This window comes from Trifolium pratense, linkage group LG2 (assembly GCF_020283565.1).
Source record: "Trifolium pratense cultivar HEN17-A07 linkage group LG2, ARS_RC_1.1, whole genome shotgun sequence".
NCBI classification, from domain to species: domain Eukaryota; kingdom Viridiplantae; phylum Streptophyta; class Magnoliopsida; order Fabales; family Fabaceae; genus Trifolium; species Trifolium pratense.
Genome location: NC_060060.1, coordinates 29,245,053 through 29,251,561, shown reverse-complemented (window position 1 = coordinate 29,251,561; position 6,509 = coordinate 29,245,053).

Sequence of the window (6,509 nt, the reverse complement as noted above, 5' to 3'; positions counted from 1 at the left end):
ATGCAATGTGATCTCTAAATCATGCCTATTTCCAACTGGTCCAACTGAAGTCTTTATTGAGATCAAACTGAAGTTCCTTAGGTGCAATTCAAAATAAAAATATTTGCACATAACCAAAAAAACTTAATATTGTTATAACAATAATATCTTATAATAAGTTTTATTTCTGCAGAAAATCAAACATAACATAATGTTTGTACCAAAATTGAAACCAAAATATATAGAACATAATACAAATAAGGAAAAGACTCCCACTAATCTAAGGCAATCTCAAAACCAAGACCCATGCGAGCAACATGCCCATGAAAAGCCTTAGGCGTTAAACCTTTGGTTAGTGGATCAGCTAGCATTAAGTCTGTCCCTATATGTTCTATCAAAAGTTGTTTCTCCTGAACTCTCTCTTTCACAACAAGATACTTGATGTCGATAAATTTTGACTTTGTGGAACTCATATTGTTGTTGGAGTAGAGCACAGCTGCACTATTGTCACAATAAATCTTCAATGGCCTCTCGATGCTCTCAATGATGCGTAGGCCTGTGACAAAGTTCCGCAGCCAATTCGCATGATTTGATGCCTCAAAGCAAGCCACAAACTCTGCCGCCATGGTAGAGGGAGCCACTAAAGACTATTTGGCAGACTTCCAAGAAACGGCTCCTCCAGCCAAGAGGAAGATGTAACCAGATGTGGAACGTTTACTATCCGGGCATCCCGCATAATCAGAGTCAGAATACCCAATGATCTCCAAATTATCTGACTTCCGATAAGTGAGTACGAAGTCTCTAGTTCTCTTCAGGTAGCGCATTACACGCTTTACTGCTATCCAGTGCTGCATACCAGGGTTGCTCAAATATCTGCCAAGAACTCCTACAATGAATGCTAAGTCGGGACGAGTACAAACTTGAGCATACATAAGACTCCCCACAGCCGAAGCGTATGGAATTTTATGCATCTCTTTCTTTTCAAGATCCGTAGTGGGGCACTGATTAAGACTAAATTTGTCTCCTCTAGCAACGGGTGTGTCTCCTGGTTTACTGTCTTTCATGGAGAATCTATCCAAAACTGTATCAATATAGCTCCTTTGTGACAATCCCAAAATACCTTGAGAGCGATCTCTAAGTATTCGAATTCCTAAGACAAAGGAGGCGTCCCCAAGATCTTTCATCTCAAAATTCTTTGTGAGAAATCTCTTGGTTTCATGCAATAAGCCTATATTGTTGCTTGCCAAAAGGATATCATCTACATATAATACCAAGAAAACGAATTTACTCCCACTGAACTTTTGGTATATGCAATCATCAACTGGATTAGCCTCAAAACCAAAGGAGGATATAACTTGATGAAATTTGTAATACCATTGACGGGAAGCCTGTTTAAGGCCATAGATGGATTTCTTAAGTTTGCAAACCATAGACTTTGGGTCTCCTGACACAAAATTTTTTGGCTGCACCATATATATTGTTTCATCAATGTTTCCATTTAGAAACGCAGTCTTTACATCCATCTGATGCAGCTCTAAATCAAAATGAGCTACTAATGCCATTATAATCCTAAGAGAGTCTTTCGAAGAAACCGGAGAGAAAGTCTCTTTATAATCAATGCCTTCCTTCTGAGTAAAACCTTTGGCGACAAGACGAGCTTTATATCTCTCAATGTTACCCTTTGAATCCCTTTTGGTTTTAAATATCCATTTACAACCAATGGGTTTCTTTCCTTCGGGTAATTTAACGAGATCCCAAACATCATTGTCAGTCATCGATTTCATCTCATCCTTCATGGCATCAATCCACTTAAGAGAGTTTGAACTTCGCATAGCTTGACTAAAGTTAATGGGATCATCCTCAGTCAAACCAATGTCATCCTCATGTTCTTGAAGAAATATAACATAATCATCCGAAATTGGACACTTCCTCTCTCTAGTGGATCTTCTTAATGGCAGCCCTTGAGGTTGTTGAGTTTGAACTATAGGTGGTGCTTGAGGAAGAAACTCAGCGTTGTCTTGTTCTTGAGGGATGTTAGGAATAACATCATTGTTGTTAATCTCTGGATCTGTTTCTGGAACAACAATAGGTACAAAGACTTGATCATTGTCAGTAACAGTTTCTTCATCAAAGACAACACTCCTTATGTTTCCTTCCCCTCCAAACTCTACATCCTCAAGGAATCTTGCATTTCCCGTTTCAAAAATTGTTCTAGTGATGGGGTTATAAAACTTATACCCGTAAGAGCGTTCGGCGTACCCTATAAAATAGCAGCTAATTGTCTTTGCGTCCAACTTACCTTCATGAGGCCTATAGGGTCTCGCTTCAGCTGGACATCCCCAAATGTGCAGGTGCCTAATGCTGGGCTTTTTCCCAGTCCACAGCTCATAAGGGGTCTTAGTTACTGCCTTACTAGGTACTCTATTAAGGATATAAACTGCGGTCTTTAATGCCTCTCCCCAAAATGACTCTGGTAGAGAAGAATGACTAATCATACTCCTTACCATATCCTTAAGAGTCCGGTTTCGTCGTTCTGCAACTCCATTCATGCTGGGTTTTCCCGGCATTGTGTATTGCGGAACAATTCCACACTCATCGAGGAAAAGCGCGAAGGGCCCTGGACGTTGTTCCCCTGATCCATCATACCGACCATAGTATTCACCACCACGGTCAGACTTGACAGCCTTTATTTTCTTTCCAACTTGAAGTTCGACTTCAGCTTTGAATGACTTGAACACGTCCAGAGATTGAGATTTCTCATGAATCAAATAAAGGTAGCCGTACCTCGAGTAATCGTCTATGAACGTAATAAAATACCGTTGTCCATTCCAAGAACCTGAAGGGAAAGGACCACATATATCGGTATGAATTAGTTCTAAGACATCCTTAGCTCTTTCGGCATGAAAATTCCTTTTGTTTGTTTGCTTACCCTTGATACACTGAATGCAGACTTGAAAGTCCGACAAGTCAAGGGATCCAAGAATACCGTCTGACATAAGCCGCTGAATTCTCTGTTTAGAGATATGACCTAATCGCTTATGCCATAAAGTGGCAGAATTCTCATTTAATTTTCGTTTCGTACCATGTGACTCTACTTGCATTATTTTGTTATAAGGACATTCAATATCAAGCATATAAAGATTATCATTCAAAGAACCGTAACCAACAACATTTGAATCATATGAGAGACTAAATTTATTATTTCCAAATGAACAAGTATAACCAGATTTGTCCAAAATAGAAATAGAAATTAAGTTCCGTCTAATAGACGGAGCAACAAAAGTCTCAACCAAATCCAAATGAAAACCGGTCTTTAACAATAATCTAAAAGTCCCAATAGCCTCAACTGCAACTTTATTGCCATCGCCCACATAGATGAATCTTTCAGCATCACTTGGCGGACGGCTCCACAGGCAGCCTTGCATGGACATACTAATGTGAGTAGTAGCACCAGAATCTACCCACCAAGTATCCTTAGGTACAGAAACTAAATTAATTTCAGAACAAACAAAAGTGAGAAAATTACCCTTCTTTTCACGCCATGAGGCGTACTTGGAACAATCTTTCTTCATGTGTCCAGCCTTCTTGCAGAAGAAACATGTGGACTCCTTAGATTGTTCCCTTGTTTTCTTGTTCTGGAAAAAATTTCCCGCAGTTTTCTTTAGCCTCTTAAAGTTAGTCCCACTTAGCACAGAGATAGAGTTGGTTTGAGCAGTGAAATTAGGAGCGGTGGCAGCAGCAACTGGATCGAAAAAAGAACAATAAACATACAATAACATTAGTAGGCATGTCATCAAATAACCATATGGACATGCACAATAGTCTTTATATGCAAATTAAATAAGACCCAAACAAGATACCAAGCACACCATTAATTCCCAATCTTTGATTGCAAGAATTAACTGTAAACGGTACTCTCACGCAACGATCAAATATTGGTAATAAGTCCTGTCAGATAATGTGCGTCTTTGACACCAACCATTACCCACATGGAGAAAAAAAACTTAATAATTACCACATATTTATCATCACAGGTATGCAATTGTTCGGCCAAACTGTGTCTTCCTTTTGGCCGACTAAAACAGCTCGCATGAACAATTACACACTACATCTTTTATAATTTCAATTGAATCAAATTTACGCAACAGAGATTACTTTTGCAACATGTTGTTTCAACCAACTCAACTAAAATTATTAGACATTTTAATTTAATAAATTAAATGGGAAGGTCTTAAAATTCACATAAACATTACCCACAAATGTAATGTCAAAATTGTATGTTATCTATTTATTTAATAATCGCATGACTATTAAAATAAGAACCTAAACACATAATTGTGTCTATATCAAGTAGATACCAACACATGTTGGTTGCACTCACGGGGTATGAAATCAGTAAGTATGAATTAAGCACGTTCAATTGTGCTCAAGTGTACATACATGGGGACAACAACAATTAAAACGTACGCTAGGTATAATTCATTTAGATTACAATGAAATTGAATTGAGTCCAAAATAGCCACTGGATCCATGATTTCTCAAAAAACAAGTACCAATTAAAATGAAATAAGCACATAAAATTGTGCTCAAAGCAGTACGTGGGAAAAATATAAGGTACTGTACACATTGAATTCATTTTGGTTCATAACAAAATTTAAATAAATAAATTCAAAAGAATAGTCATAGTACTATGAGTAACCGTAGCTAATAAAATTATTGACATAAGGAGATCATATCTTTAATTTGGAATTGAAAGTCCGAAAAAAAAAAAATTGGACTTTGTTTTATTATTTTAACAAAATTGGATAAAACCAAAATTATCCACCGATAGCTTTTCCAAAAATAATAATTTGAATACGGTATCTAATTAAATCAAATTAGAGAGACAAAATCGGTTTCATATTTATTAATGAAGGGTACTAATCCGAAAAAAATTGAATAGCCATTGATGCTATAATTATAGATCATAATTGAAAAATAATTCACAATAATGTTGACAAAATTAATCTGAGTCTTTATGGAAAGAAATTGATGACAAATAATACCCGATATTCATATTTGGAAACCAAATCAAATATGTTAATTTGTTTCAAATTAAAATCAAAGGAAACAAATCAGAGTTATATCAATTTATTATTTTTAACCGAAAATATGTCAACAAAGAAACTCTACTCAGTGAAAACTGGAGAAATCAAAATTGCTTTTAACACTGATTCATGAAAAATAAATTGTCGAATTTGAAACTGATAAAAGTATGATAAGCCAGATAAAAGTAATCATGGATGTACTATATATACAATCTTAAACTAGAATTTGAATTGTAATATATACTGAATAATCCCAATTAAGCATGATGGATATAATATACCAAACCACGTACTGAACCGGAAAACAAAATTATACATATGTACACACATATACACCATATAAACCAAAATTAAAGGCTGCCATGATCATAAAAATTGCAACCTCATAATAGTATCAAACGAAAAGCATATATGAACAAATATACATACTTTTAAAACACTAGATTTATGGCATGCATATTATGAAAGCCAAAACCGCAAAATAAAAAATACAAAATAGATAAACACAAACTTATGTATATTTTATTCTGCAGAATTAATTATAAACGATACTTAAAGGCAATCATATTCATATAAACACAGCCAATTGAAATAACATTAAACCAAATATGACCGAAAATATAGATATTCATAAGGATGAAGCATGTCCTGCTCTGATACCAATTGTTAGACTTAAATCACTAAATTAGGATTAAACACATATACATGTTCAACATATTATGACATATACTTTAGTGTGGAAACAAAAGAGTCATAGAAACATGTATAAAATTATAGGATCGACAAGATGATCTTTAGGAATACCTGGATCCATGATGAAAAGTTCTTTTGCAGTGATCCTGAAATACAAAGAAATGGCGGCTAGATTGGCTCTTCCTCAACCGGTACCCTGATGCCTTGATTCTCTTCAGATGGGAAGAAGAGAGTGTTTGCTTTCGTACGGTGTATTGGGGACCATAGCCTTATATAGGGTGATGGCCCATTAGGGTTCCCATTATCCCGAAATGGGCCATCCTGACATCCACCCATTTGAGTCCATATCTAACTAATTAAATAATTAATTAATTAATTCTAAATAGAAATCTAATAGCCTTTTAACTTTATTTGATCACTTAATCAATTTAGGCTCTTAATTGATAAATAGCTAATATAATTAATATAAATATATATGCCCACATAATAATTATTGGAATATAATAATTGAATAATGACTCATCATATTGTGAAGATAAATCAAAAAATGAGTAACTTTCAATTGAGAAAATAACCTTATTTGTTCAACTAGGAGTGTATGTCAATGGACGAAACCAGACGTGGATGGATAAAATGTAATACTGACGCAGGTTTTTTTGTTGATACAAGCGCGACTACTTCACCATGTTGTTTCCATAACCATGGAGGTCAGTTTGTGGTTGCAGTTACTACATGATGACAACCAGGGGC